This window comes from Mytilus californianus, unplaced genomic scaffold (genome assembly GCF_021869535.1).
Source record: "Mytilus californianus isolate M0D057914Y unplaced genomic scaffold, xbMytCali1.0.p SCAF_72, whole genome shotgun sequence".
Classification (NCBI taxonomy): Eukaryota; Metazoa; Mollusca; class Bivalvia; order Mytilida; family Mytilidae; genus Mytilus; species Mytilus californianus.
The window spans coordinates 449,459-469,658 of NW_026262726.1; the positions used below are offsets into that span (position 1 = coordinate 449,459).

Genomic DNA, 20,200 nt, shown 5'->3' on the forward strand with positions numbered 1-20,200 from the left:
TACACAATTACATAAAACAAGTTCGTGCATCACTTTTTTTCTGGGGGTATTGATCAGTGTACACAGCCGATAACATGTAACTTCCATTTTGAATCTATCAGGTGTAATATACAACTTTGTCTAGCGTATCCGATAGTGATATACTAGTCATTGCTAAACTCATACGCTTGTTTATAAATAACATTTTTGGTGTAAAGAATGATATTTATGAAAATTTAAATAATTAAAAAAAAAAAAAAAAAGATTTGATGAAATAAAAATCTATTAACACATTTTCCAAGGGTAAATTGGGGAAAATGTAAGTATATACTCGTTGTCAATAATTATGGACATTTTGAAACATACAAATATTGATTTAACAAAATGTGCGGCACTTGTCGATCATTGGTTTACACGCATAGATGGAAGGTTTATAGGGAACTATGGATAGTCGCAATATAGAACTGATATCATACAAGTATATTGAATATACGAGAGAAACATCCAGAACCAATCTGATTTAAATACAGGTCGATATCTAACTTGCTTTGGTTCATCGAAGCTATAGACATAGTAATATCACAGATTTATATTTCAATAAGATTATTTTGAACAGTTTAAGAAATTTGTCATCATCACATTTTCCTGGTCCGACATGCATGTTATATATATATGCCACTGGACGTGCACTAATGATCCCCAAAAGCCTATTTGAAGAAATAAAGAAACTTCACTCAGGATAGACTGATGGTAGTTGTATTAACGTCTGGTCAGCTAGAGGGTTGATTAATTTATTTAGTTAGCTTGTAGGGGATTTAACCACTCTTAATATTGCACTTATGCATTAGATATTAAATGACAGTACCGGTAATACATGTAATAGCTTTTCTAAAAAGCTTGCCGTATTTTAGCTGCTTATACATGTATTGAGATCGGTGGTTTGTGGGTATAGGGTTTTTTATTGGAATCTTGCACTCCTAGCATTAGAATATATAGTGTCTTTTTTCTCCTGGTTTTTATTTTAGTTGTAGTATTGGTGAATCAGGGTTATCATTGAAGGAGGCTTGATAGTCACATATGATAATATATATATATATATATATATGGCTTGTAATAGCTAAAGTAACGATACAAACATTTTTTTGTTTGTTTTGTGGAATATGATTGTTTACTCTTTATGACAACGCAAGTAGTTTTAACATGCATACTGCGTCTTGACAGTTATGTAATAGTTAGCAAGGTTATAATCAAGTTGATAAGAAAAACGTATTATTTACTTTTGAGGATAACTGCTAGACAAAATGGACTACCAGTGGCAGATCTAGAAATTTTCATAAGAGGGGGCCAGCTCCAGTCATGATTCAGTGATTCACTACATGTATATGATCAACCAAAGTTTTCCCACGAAAGGGGGGGGGGGGGGGTCCCCTGAAAAACTCTCTAAATCCGCCTCAGACTACTATAGTTGGCCGTTCGAATATGAGAATATTACATCTTATATGTATAGAAGACAGTGGTCTCTTTAGCCCAAATTAGAAGGGCGCCGCACACCCTGGGTACCCTTAGCCACGCCTTGGGTGCCTTCAATTGAGCCCCTCTCTGACGCCTTTTTCCAAGGAGGGAAGAATAGTAAGTTTATTTCGCTTCTTTTGGTTAATAGTGATCTGATGTATGAATGTGTATTGCCATGTTTTATGAACATGTAGTATGAATGACTTTTCTAATGCAAATTTTATAAACAAGGAATTATTTGAATCTGGAATAATTTTGAATTCTGGAAAATTGATTAGAAATGTATGATGAAAACTAACCCAACTAAATAGGGTTAGCCATGCGTGCATGGCTAAGGTTAATTTTACTTTCACTATCATTTCAGTATGAACTAACTAACCCACCTTAGCCATGCGCGCATGGCTAACCCTATTTAGTTGGGTTAGTTTTCATCATATATTTCTCATCAATTTTCCAGAATTCAAAATTATTCCAGATTCAAATAATTCCTTGTTTATAGAGTAAATAATCAAAACAACAATTTATGCATCTTTATTAACAACATATACAGTAAAAAAAAAGTGAACTCGTGATACACACAGAAACGTAGACAAAAGAAATGAGGAGTGCATTTTCCTATCATAAAAAAGTGCCCTGCCCTTCACTGGCACCCTGCCCCTTTCTATTTCTAGCTGGAGCACTTCAAGTGATGAATATCTCATCTGGCTTTTGTCTTGGAGGAAGCAATTAGTTTTGAAGGTACAGGTTAAGTGTTGTTATTACTAATTTCCAGATGTAGTATAACTGTAAGAAGATGTTTTGTGGTAATGGATTTGGAATGAAATATTAATTGCAAATAATTTTTTAGAACATGTTGTAAGCTGGCTTCTTATATTTTTTATTATTTTGTTGCGGTTTGTAATCTTGACATTTTCTTTGTAAGTTCTATAGATGAGAGCTTCATATTGGTATTATCATTTAGTGCTTTATATTTGGTTGCATGTGCAAGCATATGCTTTTGTTAGTTGGAATATTTATATTTTCATTTCTGAAGGCAACAAGTTCATGTAATACATATAGTCAGGATTATTAGTAAGCGATAGTTGTTTTGTTTGTTTATGTTTATTGTCATGATTGATATGGACTATATAACTTGCTGTTTGGTGTGAACCAAGGCTTCATGTGGAAGACCGTACTTCAACCTATAATGGTTTACTTTTACAAATTGTGACTTGAATAGAGAGTTGTCTTTGGTACTGATATGACATTCTGTTATATCTATCGACAAGATTGAGAACACATTTTTTTGTAATAAAACATATTTAATTCTATAATATCATATTCAACAATTTATCGATAATTTGTGCATTTTTCCTTTGATGTGTACTCTCTGATAATGTCAGTATCAGTTGACTGGTCGTGATATATAAATTATTGGGTCAGTTCGCAATTGACATGCTCAGGTGCACTGTGTCAGGATCTTTCTCCTTTCATTCACAAAATCATGCATAATTTTTTTTTGCAGAATTGCAAGAGTGTTTTGGTGATTGAAACACTTCTCATATTGTTTGAAAGTTTCAGTAAAGTTAGTTTTGCCCTTTTGACAGATTGTGTGGAAATTCGAACAGAATATGAATAAAAAACCCAATAAACTTTTAAAAAATGCACCATTATTAATAGCTTTCCTTGCTTATAATTCACAATGATGTACAAAATGTATAAATATATCATCCATGCTATTCCGATCTTAGTTTTTATTCATACATAGTCTGGTGCTGTTCCAAGTAGTCTTCTTTTTCTGTTTCTTGAGAATAATTTGTTTTACCTGTTCAGTCACTTTAAAGTGTTACAATTAATATTTAGACGCAACACAGAATAGTGACCAAAAAGGTACTGCTATCATATGAGAGGAGCTAGAAAAAAAAAATGAAATGTACACATTATCAACATTTTTGTGGGACCATCAAGATGTGGTTTCATTGACTTTTTTGTCAATATATAGACAGATATTCATAGACCAAATAACAAACATGCAACAAATTCAAAAGTAGATGTTGGATGAATTATAGAAAGAAGTGGTACCCGGGGGCCTGAAACTTGACAAGGTTTCCCGTATGAAAATTTCAACAGGAGTTCAACTGGACTCTAGCTGGACTTGAGACGTATTCCAGTCTGACTTTGAAAAGTCCAGTCTGACATGAGCCGTACACGTACTTTTTCTTATACTTGGGTTATTTGCCAGCCGGTATTTTCTTTAAAGTCCAACCGCATTTTTTGTAATGGTTACAAGAAAATAAAACACGGCTGGACTTTTGAGGAAATTTATTCCTTTCTGTAGAATGATCAGCAGGATTTTTGTCTTAGAAAATTTTACATTCATTTATGAGCAGGAGTTTAAACTTAGATAATTTTCATCAGCCAAATCTACCCTTACAGAAATAAAAAGTTTGCCACAATAGATTCTGTTCTTTGAAAGGAACAATTCTTTCAAAATGTAAAACAGTTGAAAATGAAAGTTTGCAAGTACTTAATAATAATGATAAAATATTTTTTTGCAATATACTTTTAGTTCAAACTATAAGATGTGATACTTTCCCTAGATTTTCAATTCCATTATGAAATATTTAACATAGACTGTTGATGGAAAGTTAAAATTTAATTTTGGTGACTTTTGATTGAATTATATCCAAGTTAATATGTTTAATATACAGCAATTATTTAACATTTCTACTTTTTTCATAAAAAAACCACTAGCAACATCTGTTACAGGTCAAATTTATACATTTTCTAGTATATTTATATTTAATTAGATGAATGCATAAAATTAATAATTATCATTCATTCTTTAACATCAATTAGAAACTTGAGCCATATAACAGTGATTTAATAGCAGTAAGTCTTGTAGAAATGTGCCATCTGTTTTCAATTAACCTCAGTCTGGACAGGTTACAGGAAGTACTATCTCCACAGAGATTGAGGCCATATGTGGGAGAACACATTTCGAAATACATATTTCTGCAATTACTATCACTTTTATTAAAAATTTCATAATTAAACAAATTAATAATTGATTTTCTTTTTTTAATATATCACATATTCAAAATTAAGGCACATGCAATTAGTCATAAGAGGAACATTTAAAACAACTCCTTAACATGTTAAACAACCTCATGTATTGCAATACAACACAATTTGAATTTGGAATAAACAGGAAGATGTGTCTTCTTTCTTGAACAAAATGAGAATTTTATATCATTGGATGTAAAGCAAATGTTTGGAAGTAGTTCTTTTCACATTGAATAGAGAAGATGGATCCTTCTGACTGGCATCATGACAATTTAGGAAGATTGCTGTTTGCATGTGTTTTGGATTGCATAATTCTGGTAAGTACAATAAATTAAATTCCACCATTTTGGTGATAATATCTGATATGCTCTTTTTATTCAACATATTAATAAAATAATTACAATATTATAAATAGCTTAATTCTTATTTTTGAGGAGTAAAAAGAATAAAAAACCTACATCGAATAATTATATTCATGAAATAATTTTCATCTTGTCTGTTATGTCACTGTCACTTTCTGTTTTGAATTGTTGTGTAAAAAAATGTATTATATTTTTTATTCCCTCTGTATTAAGGAATGGTTATTATTTGAGTTGTTTTGGATGTTTTTCGATTTCTACACTTTAAGTAATTTTCAAAGCCAACTTTATTTTATTTTTAGCCACTTTAAAATTATTTAGGCTATTTAATAACCACAAATTTTTAGAAGTTATCATTTAGCTTCTCAATTCCCCATTTCTTGGTTTTGCCAGTAAGACAGTACAAAAAAGAAAAAGAAATAACCAGTATATATGCATAATGTCATCTGTTTTTTTTTCTATTTTCAGATTATAGCAAGGGATGCATGATGCAAATTAAATCAGAAGAATCAACCATCTGAAGAAAAACTGAGCAGTGGCGGATCCAGGGGGAGGGTTCCAGGAGTTGGAACCCCCATTATTCTGACGATCAATGCATTTGAATGAGGACATATGGTTGGACCCCCTCCCCCTATCCTGAGTTAGGAACCCCCCCTTTTGAAAATAGCTGGATTCACCCCTGCTGAGGTCATCTTTAAAAGTCAAACCGCACTTTTTGAAGTCCAGCTGGACTTTATAGAGTTCAGCTGGACTTTTTAAAGTTCAGCCAGACTTTGTAAAGTCCGGCTGAACTTTATAAAGTCCATATTTTTGCCAGAAATGCCGGCTGGATTTTTTTTCAGACGTACTTTTATTAAAGTCCAGCTGGACTTTATGAACCGGACTCCTGCTAATTTAAATATTTCGAGCCGGTTTACGGCTAATTTCGCTGAAAGTCCAGCCGGGGTATCTATTATAAGCAATTCAAAGAAAAGTCCAAATGAATATTATAAGTACGGTTCTCAGTACGGCTACAGTACGGCTGCTGTCCGACTGGAGTACGTGTCATGTTTTTCATACGGGCTGGTTTGGAACAAGTAATATGTCTGCATTAACATTAAATGTAGGTTTTAAAAGTGGGACCCACATCGCCTTTCCCTAAATCCTTTTCTGAAATTAAAAGTAGCCGCATATTTCTGGGTGCAGTTGAAAAATAAATGAACATGACTTTGAAAAAGCAAGAATATTAAGCTAAAAGAAATAGACCAAATTTGGATGACATCTATTAAAATGTTTGAAATAATTATGAAGTTGACAAGAAATGAACTTGTTCAGATAATATACAGTCAGCCTACAGACTTGTTGCTTCCTGAAATGTCTGCTTACACAGTGCTTTCCTAAAATGATTTGTAATGTGATCGTTGTCATGATGAATGATGAGCAAACATAGATTATGCCATTGGTTTTCTCGTTTGAATTGTTTTACATTGTTATTTCGGGGCCTTTTATAGCTGACTATGCAGTATGGGCTTTGCTCATGGTTGAAGGCCATAAGGTGACCTATAGTTGTTTATTTCTGTGTCATTTTGGTCTTTTTTGGAGAGTTGTCTCATTGGCAATCATACCACATCTTCTTTTTTTATATTATAATGACAAGATAAATGTTATGTTAGCCACCCAACTAAGTAAAATATATAACTTCTTGTTGAACTTCTAAAACAACGATAAATCTGCTGATTCATATCGTATCATTCAATGCTGTAAGATGCTATGTGAAAAATAAAGAAATTTACCTTAATATATGCTTCCATTATATTCGGCATTGTTATTCAGTTATGTCCAAAGCAGAACTTATGAAAGGCATGCAACACATGTGCAATAATTTATTTTCAATAGATGCATTTGAAAAAATTATTTTCAGCACTAGTAAAGCAACATCTATGTTCATGATGTCATGTGATCATTTATATATATAAGAATATTTCATTAGAGTTGATTTATTAAAAATTGCTTTGAATCCTACTTATTGCTATTTGTCTGCAATTACTGGCCATCACAAAGGTTCACGTAAAATTTTGACGTCATAATACAAAATATCTGACGCCACAATGGAAAAGTGATTGTAGTATGATGTCAATGGTTGAAGCGGGACAGATTCTCAGGTCAGCTGGGACAGAATTCCATAAAGCGATTAGGTGTATGGTTATTATATATGGGTACTATGTTCAGGAGGATGAATTCTAATATATATACGTAAAATACCTGTTTGGTTTTGAATTAACATCCTGGATCTGGATTTCCTTATCAACCACCATCATTGTTAACGCATCCAAGTCATAAACTAGAGCCTTTATACATAGTCAGTTCGATCTGCCAATATCACATATTACAAATACTTATACAAATACAGCCGATAGATTAAACTCAGCACCATTGTATATTGATAATTATACATATAGTATCAGCTGATTCAGATTTGAAAAGGTTAGCAAAATAGCAGCACCATCTGAAAATGGGAAACCTTGATTATCTCGAGCATGTGTATCAAAGCAAATAGTAATTATCATCACGACGAAATATACATATTACTCACCTTGTTTGTTTTCTATTCTTCTAATCAGCTGTTTATCGGCAATTGTCTGTTTTGTTTACATCAGAAATCAATGAAGCGGTGAATACGCGGGGAAACGAAAGGACATCTTCGTATCAATACGGTAAATTCCGTGATTTGAATATTTTCTAATCAATATGTTCAAGCAATGAAAAATATGAGGATAACATTTTTAATCATAGAGCACACGTTTTGTGTATTTATTATTTAAAATGATAGTTTATGAAGAAATATAGCAAAATATGTTTCAATAAGCACTATAAAGTGAAGATTAGATGTATTGTTGGTTTGCTTTTGAAAGAACATTAATAATCCATAATTACACACCTTTGTACCAAAATTGCAACAAAATTTCAAGATAACATAAATTTCATCATCACAGAATGATATTGTTTGCTCAAATTGACAGGGCTTCGTGAACTAAATTTGGCTTACATTATGATAGCAATTGAACACTTCATTATAGTTTATACCAATGACCTACTATCATGATTTTTATCCGACCCCACTTACGGACGCGTTGACATATAATGCATACAACTCAATAATAGCCAATCAGACGTTAAGATGTCCTTCACTTCCCCCAGAAGCAGCCCGGAAGTAGCTGAGATGCAGCCATTTAATGTTATTTATAACCAATGAGATACCGTTAACAGAGTAACCACATTCCAGACGTCCAGCCTCTGACTAATCAGACCGTATCACCATGGTGATACGGTAATAAGAGAAAATATAAATACGAAAAGTCGCATATCTGATAGAAAAGGACTCACCATGAACTATAGGATTGTACGTACGATTGTCATTCTTAATCGCATAACGGACAGTCATTTAAATGCATGCATGTACGCTGTGATAAAAAGGGGTGTCGCAGTTGCAAAGTATTCATCATAAATCTAAGTTTCAAGTCGGGTATGAGGTCATGTCTATCTATCTATGATTAACCTTGACATTTCCGGGTATAACAGAGCTACTTGTATATTACCTGAATGTGGTTAGGTGACGTCCCATGAGGTCTTACGTATACATGTTCATATTTATAATGGTTTCTGATATAACAATTAGGTTTTATAACATTCACACTTCTGCATGTTCTGTATACCAAATTCGTATCTTTTTTTCAGACCGAATGAGGATGTGAATATTTTCCAGGATCAAATTAATTTCGGGATTTTTTTTATTTCTTTGTATTAAATCTCAGAAATTTACAGAATATACTGCTTGTCCGCTTTAGGAGTTTTCTTGTCAGTTTAAACAGACGTATATATATGTCTCTGGTTTAGAGTGGGTTTATGAATGAATGATAAGTCTTACAAAGGTACAAGATATCAAGCACATTGAAAATTGATTTCGCCGTTCTGTCTACATTTAAAAAAGGAAAGTTGACGTTAGATTGATTCTGTTAATTTTTTTAAACATCGTTGGTCAAATAGCTTAAGAATTATATAAATACGTTGTGAGATTTATAATATTTCAATAAGGGCATTCCTGATTAGGTAAATGAAGATCGCTTTGGACGACAAAACTATATTTTCGTAACTGATAATTTTCTCTGCACATTTAAATATTCAAGGTTACCGATGATAATTTAAAATAGTACTGTTTTGATTTATACGCTCGTTTTCGTGGGCCATTTATAATATTTATATAATTATTTTATTAAAAGTGATTCAAAATTTCGATGTTACAACAAAATACTCACCTATTTATTTAAAAACTGAGCAAATGCAAAATGTTAAAAAAATATATATATAACGGCGATTAAGGTATTTTGCCACCATATTCCTCCCTTAATAATTAAAAAAAATCTGTCTCATACCTGCAACGGTGAACCCTTGAGGACAAACACCACTCTAGTGAAGATCAAAGGATTAAAATTACATAATGCTAATCTTTTAATTAACGTGAATTTAACCACGCCTTTACCAGGTGGTGTTAGCATAATACACATGCATTGTATTTACACAGTACTAGCCAGGATTTGTATAGTAAGACAAATCCTCGACTGAAGTAATAGGGGAGAATACAAACGTGAATTTTTATTATACCATCAGTTATATATGTTGTTCAACATATCCGTCGAAAAAAAAATCATAAAAAAATTCGATTGTATGATTTGCTTTTATTACTATAATTATATCAAAATCCTTAAAATATAAATCGTAAATTTTAATTTAAAAAAATGCACGGCTGATCACTTTTCTTTCTGAATTGTTAGTTGGTTAATAGCTACACCAAAAGTCGTTGATGCGCTTTAAATCGCGTTATTAGATGATTAACGAACAAGACTTTAAATGAGATTAATCCACTCCCGGCATGCAAAAAGACTTAAACTACGTCACATAAGTCAGGAAGTTTGAATAAATAGAATTAATAATTCCCAATTTTCTTCTTTATTAGTTTTCATATCCAGATAAAACTTGGTGAATATGTTTTTAATGGTATTATGAACATAATAAGATGATAAGTAAAAAATCGCGAATTTTCCCTTTAAGTGCCAATTTTACAGTACTTATTACATATGTTATATATGAAGTATGAAATTTTCAATTGTAGCATAAAATGGTATTTTTAGTCTTTTCATGGACTTTAATTTTTACATTTACTGTAACATATTTTAGGTATTCACTTATGTTCTTCAATATTTTAGACAGCATCATAATTCCTTTTTTTTAAGTCTTGCTTCTATGGCATGCTGGTTTTTTTTAGGCATGCTGGTTGTTTAGTGAAAAAACGTTTATTTGATTTGTATTATTTGTGTGTTCATTTGATAAATGTTTATTTGTATTTTGTAATTGTCATAAATTAGTTACTGCTGCCTATACACACTATCAGATTTTTTTTACTGCCATTCCATAATTTGTATAATTTGGTTTCAGTCTAATAAGTTTAGTAAAGGAAATTTAACGTAACTACATATTCCGCATTCATTATATTTTACCTTCAGATTAGAGTATTGCCATCAGTATTCACTACTTTGTTCCTTCCTTTCACCAGATAAACATTATTTAACTTGTTTATATAAGAACTACCTGTCATTCAAATTTACTTTAGGAGACATAGCTGTCTACTTTCACAATCTATATGTTTATAGCTTTGAAGTGTATAAGCTATACAGCTTAAACTATTAAATATATATGTATCATTTGTATCTTATTTGATGTATTTGTATACTTATATATATGTTTTGTAATTGTCATATTTTTTCTATTAAAAATTTAATGCTTTTTTGTCTGCTTCACACCATTTAACAATTAAGATTTACTCATTTTGACGGTTGAACACATGTTGATCCGGTATAAAATGGTGGTTTATCAGCCTTACCTATGTTGATAGTTTTATTTAGATTGATCCAAAACAAATTGGGTACCTATCAGCCTGTACTTGTTAATGGTTATTATGAAGGCTGATCCTGTATAAAATTGGATTTATCAGCCTGTACTTGTTAATGGTTATTATGAAAGCTGATCCTGTATAAAATTGGATTTATCAGCCTGTGCTTGTTAATGGTTATTATGAAGGCTGATCCTGTATAAAATGGGATTTATCAGCCTGTGCTTGTTAATGGTTGTATGGGGGCTGATCTTGTATAAAATGGGATTTATCAGCCTGTGCTTGTTAATGGTTATTATGAAGGCTGATCCTGTATAAAATGGGATTTATCAGCCTGTGCTTGTTAATGGTTGTATGGGGGCTGATCTTGTATAAAATGGGATTTATCAGCCTGTGCTTGTTAATGGTTATTATGAAGGCTGATCCTGTATAAAATGGGATTTATCAGCCTGTGCTTGTTAATGGTTGTATGGAGGCTGATCTTGTATAAAATGGGATTTATCAGCCTGTGCTTGTTAATGGTTATTATGAAGGCTGATCCTGTATAAAATGGGATTTATCAGCCTGTGCTTGTTAATGGTTATTATGAAGGCTGATCTTGTATAACATGGGATTTATCAGCCTGTGCTTTGTTAATGGTTGTTATGAAGGCTGATCTTGTATAAAATGGGATTTATCAGCCTGTACTTGTTAATGGTTATTATGAAGGCTGATCTTGTATAAAATGGGATTTATCAGCCTGTGCTTTGTTAATGGGTGTTATGAAGGCTGATCTTGTATAAAATGGGATTTATCAGCCTGTGCTTTGTTAATGGTTATTATGAAGGCTGATCTTGTATAACATGGGATTTATCAGCCTGTACTTGTTAATGGTTGTTATGAAGGCTGATCTTGTATAAAATAGGATTTATCAGCATGTGCTTGTTAATGGTTATTATGAAGGCTGATCCTGTATAAAATGGGATTTATCAGCCTGTACTTGTTAATGGTTGTTATGAAGGCTGATCTTGTATAAAATTGAATTTATCAGCCTGTGCTTGTTAATGGTTATTATGAAGGCTGATCCTGTATAAAATGGGATTTATCAGCCTGTGCTTGTTAATGGTTTATATGAAGGCTGATCCTGTATAAAATTGGATTTATCAGCCTGTGCTTGTTAATGGTTATTATGAAGGCTGATCCTGTATAAAATGGGATTTATCAGCCTGTGCTTGTTAATGGTTGTATGGGGGCTGATCTTGTATAAAATGGGATTTATTAGCCTGTGCTTGTTAATGGTTATTATGAAGGCTGATCCTGTATAAAATGGGGTTTATCAGCCTGTGCTTGTTAATGGTTGTATGGAGGCTGATCTTGTATAAAATGGGATTTATCAGCCTGTGCTTGTTAATGGTTATTATGAAGGCTGATCCTGTATAAAATGGGATTTATCAGCCTGTGTTTGTTAATGGTTATTATGAAGGCTGATCTTGTATAACATGGGATTTATCAGCCTGTGCTTTGTTAATGGTTGTTATGAAGGCTGATCTTGTATAAAATGGGATTTATCAGCCTGTACTTGTTAATGGTTATTATGAAGGCTGATCTTGTATAAAATGGGATTTATCAGCCTGTGCTTTGTTAATGGGTGTTATGAAGGCTGATCTTGTATAAAATGGGATTTATCAGCCTGTGCTTTGTTAATGGTTATTATGAAGGCTGATCTTGTATAACGGGATTTATCAGCCTGTACTTGTTAATGGTTGTTATGAAGGCTGATCTTGTATAAAATGGGATTTATCAGCCTGTACTTGTTAATGGTTATTATGAAGGCTGATCTTGTATAAAATGGGATTTATCAGCCTATGCTTTGTTAATGGGTGTTATGAAGGCTGATCTTGTATAAAATGGGATTTATCAGCCTGTGCTTTGTTAATGGTTATCATGAAGGCCGATCTTGTATAAAATGGGATTTATCAGCCTGTACTTGTTAATGGTTGTTATGAAGGCTGATCTTGTATAAAATAGGATTTATCAGCATGTGCTTGTTAATGGTTATTATGAAGGCTGATCCTGTATAAAATGGGATTTATCAGCCTGTACTTGTTAATGGTTGTTATGAAGGCTGATCTTGTATAAAATGGGATTTATCAGCCTGTACTTGTTAATGGTTATTATGAAGGCTGATCTTGTATAAAATGGGATTTATCAGCCTGTGCTTTGTTAATGGGTGTTATGAAGGCTGATCTTGTATAAAATGGGATTTATCAGCCTGTGCTTTGTTAATGGTTATCATGAAGGCCGATCTTGTATAAAATGGGATTTATTAGCCTGTACTTGTTAATGGTTGTTATGAAGGCTGATCTTGTATAAAATTGAATTTATCAGCCTGTGCTTGTTAATGGTTATTATGAAGGCTGATCTTGTATAAAATTGGATTTATCAGCCTGTGCTTTGTTAATGGTTTTTGTATGGAGGCTGATCCTGTATAAAATGGGTTTTATCAGCCTTTCATACATTGATTGTTGTATGAAAGCTGATCCTGTGTAAAATGGGAATAAAAAGAAATGCATGCAGAATGTTTTACAACCACGAATTCAAATACCCACGAAAATGGATATTTTGGAATATCAGGAAGATATTTTTGTAAATATATTAGTTCAATATACTTGCCTTTACTTGTATCAGGCAAGTATATTTAACTTATTCACATAAAAAGCTAGTTTTCTGCAATCCACGAAAATTGGTACCCAATTAATGAATCCACAGCACCACAAGTTTAAAAATCAGACAAATTAGAAATATAGCATCTGATGTATATACATTTGTATTTACATGACCTTAAATGAGTCGTAAGCTGTGTTTAAGAAATGACAATTTAGCAGATGATCCAAGGGTAAGGTACAACCAACCATGAGCTGTACGTTTAATAAACACTCTGCATTCCGATGGGAAAACTGTGCTCCTCTTCTTGCCGACTTGTTCTCTTCTATATATTATACCAATGCCCCAGGAAGAAAGAAAAGAAGTAACTCATATCTTCCAGGGCTTATATTTCATTGCTGATCACAAGGAAGCCATCAAACCAAGAGTTCCAAGTGGCGGAGGGGAAATTATCCCTTCGTTAATTCCATTTGTTCTTGAATATGACCTTTCTCTTATACTTTTGCTCTGGTTCGTATTTTCTAGACAAACACAGCGGGTGCCATATGTGGACCAGGACCTGTTTACACTTCAATAGCACCTGAGATCACCCTGTTTGTTTATTTCGGGGTTCAGTCTTCGGTATTCCATGACTTTTTTTGTGTACTGTTGTTTGTCTGTTGGTATTTTTTTCTGTTTTAGCCCTGGTGTTATTAAAAAATAAAGATATGGTATGATTGCAAATGAGACAACTCTCCACAAGAGACCAAATGACACAAACATTAACAATTATACGTCACCGTACGACTTTAAACAATGAGCAAAGCCCATACTGCATAGTCAGCTTTAAAAGGCCCCGAGATGACAATGTAAAACCATTTAAACGAGAGAACTAACGAACAAACGAAACAGCTAAGTAAGCAATGATCTAAACTGTACAATAATAGTTAATTGCAATTTTTTTTCGTTTACTCTAAATATACCTGAAATATTTGCTACTGGACACCAACCAACAGCCAACAGTGAATTATACAATGCTCTTAAATGACCACAATAGTGAAGCACTGGGTGTGCATCCATAAAACGATTTTTATAATCATATTGATTTAAAAAAAAAAAGATTAATAAAATAAATATATAAGTACGTCTGAACCAGTGACAACTCTACAACAAATTTATCCTTCGGATCACCAGCAGTGATGTGATACATGGCTGTGTTCATTCTGTATATAGAACTCTTCTAAACATCAACCCAACAATGTTAGATCTGTAAATTTGCATTTGCAAATTTTTTGTTCTTCCCTCCCCGAGATTCGAACTCATGCTACTGAGATATCGTGACACCAAATCGCCTGCACTGTAGCCGGCGCGCTAGATCACTCGACCACCTGGGCTTCACAATGATAAAGCTTTCGGTGGCTGGGTGTTACCGTCAGTTTTAATCTAGCGTCGTAATACAGTACATGATATATAAGGCATGAAGATGGAATAGTTACAGATCAGCTGAAATATCTATAGTAAAGGATGCTTTAAATTAAATATATACATAGAAGTGTATAAAAAGGACCAACCAGCAAATTCACTATGTACCGGATCGTCTAGAATTTTTAGACTTATATATAACCCGTTACTTTCTTATTTGGTATCTTGAATTATATCTGAAATTTAACACAAAATATTAAGTTAATAAATAGCTGTAAAAATGACCCAAAAAAAATGAGTAAATACCTGTTAAGGATTGTGCCTGATATTCATATGATGAAGACATAATCTTTCAATCAGTTTACATGTAATTGAAGTCTGGAGCTGGCATGTCAGTTAACTGCTAGTAGTCTGTTGTTATTTATGTATTATTGTCATTTTGTTTATTTTCTTTGGTTACATCTTCTAACATCAGACTCGGACTTCTCTTGAACTGAATTTAAATGTGCGTATTGTTATGCGTTTACTTTTCTACATTGGCTAGAGGTATAGGGGGAGGGTTGAGATCTCATAAACATGTTTAACCCCGCCGCATTTTTGCACCTGTCCCAAGTCAGGAGCCTCTGGCCTTTGTTAGTCTTGTATTATTTTTAATTTTAGTTTCTTGTGTACACTTTGGAGTTTATTATGGCGTTCATTATCACGGAACTAGTATATATATTTGTGTATGGGCAAGCTGAAAGACGCCTCCGGTTGCGGGAATTTCTCGCTGCATTGAAGACCTGTTGGTGACCTTCTGCTGTTGTCTGTTCTTCTATGGTCGGGTTGTTGTCTCTTTGACACATTCCCCATTTCCATTCTCAATTTTATCTCGGAAACAATCAGTAAATACATGTAATTACTGAATTGATTTGTAATTATAGGTATTTACTGAATTGTTTAGCAATTACGTGTAATTCCTAATTTCACCTATTTACTGTATCATATATAAATTTACTTATTTTATCATCGGTACAAGGACATCATTCGTAAATAAAATCAGCATGCACACATCTTATACGTTCAGGTATTTCACATTAAATATTTTATGGTAATATTCTTAATTCTTCTTTTCAAAGTTAAAATTCATATGTCTCTTCCAAGTACCAGACAGTTTATTTAGAAAAACATAAATTTTGAAATTGTTCTCATCATTTTCATTTACCCTACTTGTAAACCTCTAAAAGCCAGAATAGGTAAAAGGCGAAACCATTTTGAATGTAGTATTCGAAAGTTGCAACCTATTCTGGGTATAATAAATGTTAACAGTTTAATCCTTCAATTGCAACAGTCATTGTACGTGTACTGCCTTGAGTATAAGTCTGGATTCAAATTCAGACCGGAAATATTCTAGAAAGGACAATTCATGAAAATGGTATTTTTTGGTGCTCTCTCAGAACCAGTTCATATTCATACAATCTATAGCCTTTGGATAGGTACTACAAAAAAAATATCAACTTTTATTTGTTCACATTACTCGATGGTTGCATAGCAACCTATTCATAAATTCAAACTTGCTGTGTCTGCTTTCTGTCAAAGAAACTTTTCTATGTTTTTTTATGGTGTATTATGTTAAATAACATTACATCTTTAATCTGTATAAGGTTTTCTCTTTCCTTTAACATCGTAAATTATTGTATTGTGCTTAGCAACCATACTTTTGCAGGCGTTTCATGCATGTTTTTTGCACAAATAACCGTTACATTTAGTGTTTGACAACACCATAGCATTGATACATACCAGCTAGTTTGTTATATGCATCATTTTCAGACTGGTACTTTGCTTAGAAACTACCTAACAACATGGATTTTGCATAGCAACCAAACTATTTTATGTATTTAAAGTATGCATTTGCACATACATTGTGTACAACCTAAATTGCATGACACAAATGAATAATCCGAACATACTAAATAGATTTTCCAATGCATCATTTATACATTGATATTTTACATAAAAACTTATAAGCAGCATATATTTTCCATAGCAACCATGCTATTGCAGGCATTTAACACATGTTTTTGCACAAGTAACTGTAACATTTAGTGTCTGACAACAACATTTTATTAATACATACCAGCTATTTTGTTCCATGCATCATTTTCAGACTTGTACTTTGCTTAGAAACTACCTAGCAACATTGATTTGGCATAGCAACCATACTATTTATATGTATTTGCACATACAACATAAATCACATGACGTAAAAAAACCTATTTATATGTACATGCTAGTTTTTGAGATGCATCAGTTTTATTTCGTTAGTTTCCATGAAATTTAGTAAGCAACATATATTTTGGTTAGCAACCATACTATTTCAGCACTTACTATTTTTATTTGCCCCTTTTAATTACATTTAGTTCTTGAGAACAGGTTATTAATATGAACAAGCTGGTTTCTTCCATGCAGCAGTTTCAGACTGGCATTTTCCGTAGAAACTACTTAACAACGAGTGTTTTACATAGCAACCATACTGTTTCAGGGAAATGAAGTATGCATTTGCATATACCACTTTCATAGTATATCAACAACAAATTATACCTACAAACAAGTTACATTTGCCTCTTGATAAGTTTTGATAGGAACTTTCATCTTAAGCTTCCTAGCAAAGTTAATTTTTGATAGCAATTTATTTTTGTTATCTCTTTATGTGTGTAGAAATCATGATTTATTTCCACATATCCAAGGTATTATTCCTTTATATAAGCTGCAGTAATTTTCCTAATGAACCAGCATACCAATGTGTGTATCTCAGGATTTTGACAGCATAATAGTATACTAAGTGCATGTTTGCGAAAGAAGATAGGTTGTATGCATGGTTTCAGCATTGCCTTTCTTTGTATGTCTTGTATTTTTACAGATGGGTAGAGTAATTGTGGTTGTTTTTTGTACATTATTTACTGCAGTATTTTTGGAAAATTCTGTGTATTGTTTCTAAAGTAAACTCACAAAAAGGATAAGTAATTGCAAACATTCAACTTTTTCCGGTAAATAGTTTTTCCTGTTAATTCTTCAAATAATCATTATATTTTACACAAATTCTTTATAATAAATAAAGTGTCACATTTTTTTATGTTTTCAGCTGACAGCACTCTGTTGATTTTAAAAAGGAAATATTTTATCTCTGTTTCATTACATTATTTTTAAAGAAGATGTTAAAGTGTCATCCTATTCTAACCAGATTTCATTTGGTACTAAAGAAGAAAATAACAAAACCTAGAGAAAAAATATCACTTTTATTTCCAATACTTTCATTGCATCCGCCATCATATTTCATAAAATTATTATTATAATATGAATACATTGTAAGTAATGGGATATGAACTTACACAGACCCACCTTGCTTGCATATCTCTTTCTTTCTCTCACACTCTCACTTGTTCTAATTACTGAAGAAATATAGGCAAACCTTTTAAAAAAATATCATTTTAATTTCCAGTTCTCCCATTGAAATACACCGTATTTAATAAACGGAGACAACTCTCAATCAAAGACCAAACGATAATCCCTATCCTAACGATAAAAATCAATCGATAAAGGGATCCACTCTGACATCAGATTTATGCAAAATAAACAATTCACAAATATCATTTAACAAATAGACATCTATGTTAAAACAATCAACACCCTTAAATGATGTACATGTAGTCTACCAAAAAATGTTCTTGTCTTTTCTAGTGTAATATCTCTTTATAAAACTTGCAAAAAACATTCTTTATTTAATTCTTATGTTTCATGCATCAGAAGAGAGAAAGTTGACAAAACCACATGGATGCCATGCACCGAGGGCAAATAATGGTTTAAGATTTATTGTCATAGAATCTACCTAGTATACATATAGATATAAATGTGTCATAGTATATTTAAAAGAAAGCATAAATGCTTCAATCAATAAAAAATATAATGGGAAATATCATATGTTAAAATTTCAAGCTAATGATTAAATACAAGTTTTGTTATAAAATATAATGTTATGCAATATTATACCTGACTTAACAATGTTATGTGAAGAATAACTTTGATACAATTTCGAAACCTAGAAAGTGTTTAACATCAATGTTTTTTGTTTATGCTGGCCAATGTAGAAAAAAATATCAAACAGAAGTTCTGAAAAAGTTTACCATGAATAAAGTCATATATAGATTATAGACTGCGAAGTCTTATCTGGTATCAAGATGTAAATTAGATAAGTTATTTTGACAAAAGATGTCTTTAAAATTATGTGTTATTCTTTAAATAAAACATAGAATGTTTATAACTAACTTCATATTGTATATTTCCTTACTTTTATAACATCATGAATGGATACTGTGACTAGTGCACAATTATAATAGTACCAGACAGCTAAAACAATGAAGAGTAAGGCTTATCTAAGCCTACTAAGGCAAAACATTTTAGAATTTTAGGTTCACAATGCTTTTCAACTTTGTACTTGAGTTTAACAGAGACAGACATGTGAATTATGAATAATTTCTCTCTACCTGACACTTCCATTCTTACAATATTGAATTTTCACCTCATGGGTCTATTCAAAAAATAATTATACATTTATTTTAAGTAACAGTCTTTGTAAGACTCAGGAAATTTAGAAGAATTTCCAAACATGGTTGAAAAAACCCATTGGCCTAACCCACCTTTTTTGAAGTTGTCCTCATCCTGAACTAATAAGTCTCACGTTTTTCTTCATGCCTGGTAAGTTGGGAAATATCTACAGTAATTTTTAGTTAGCTTATTTCTAGTGCATTTCAACAAAATTATATCTTGAAATAACAGAAGATGAATAGGAAACAAATTGTATATATTATACCTTCTGAAATTAAATTCATGTAACTTGAGTGTGTAATTAAAAACCATATGTTGATAGCAGCCATATTAATTTATCTTTTTTAAGACAAACAAATATCTGATGTAAAAAACCATTAGCCTAGTTACTTTGATGAATTTGATAATACAATTTTATCTTAAAAAAAAACAGAATGAGAATTCTGTTTTCATAAATTTAATTGAACTGATTCATTTACATGTGGTGAATACTTTACTCAGATGGCAAAAAAGCTTGAAATCAGTGTTTACAAATAGATCATTGTCCATACGAGCTAGGGTTAACATGTTACGAAACCATAAAAAAAAATTACAATGAGTTGAAAAAATTTTTAAATTCATATAAGAGAGCATACTCTTCAGTTTTTTTAATGTGCTATTTCTTTGTTCTGCAACCTGTGAGTTGATCCATTTATATTGTAGGTAGTTATCTAGATTATATCCTACATGACAACCTGAAAAAAAGATGGCATTATAT

The 20,200-nt window shown here is 32.1% G+C and overlaps 1 long non-coding RNA gene across 1 annotated transcript; it reads left to right on the top strand.

Moving 5' to 3' along the window:
- The first annotated feature begins 4,806 nt into the window (after positions 1-4,806).
- Positions 4,807-5,908, top strand: LOC127710353 (uncharacterized). Its single transcript, XR_007986150.1, has 2 exons — positions 4,807-4,853; positions 5,364-5,908. It is a non-coding gene; the product is annotated as an uncharacterized LOC127710353 (long non-coding RNA).
- The last annotated feature ends 14,292 nt before the right edge of the window (positions 5,909-20,200 follow it).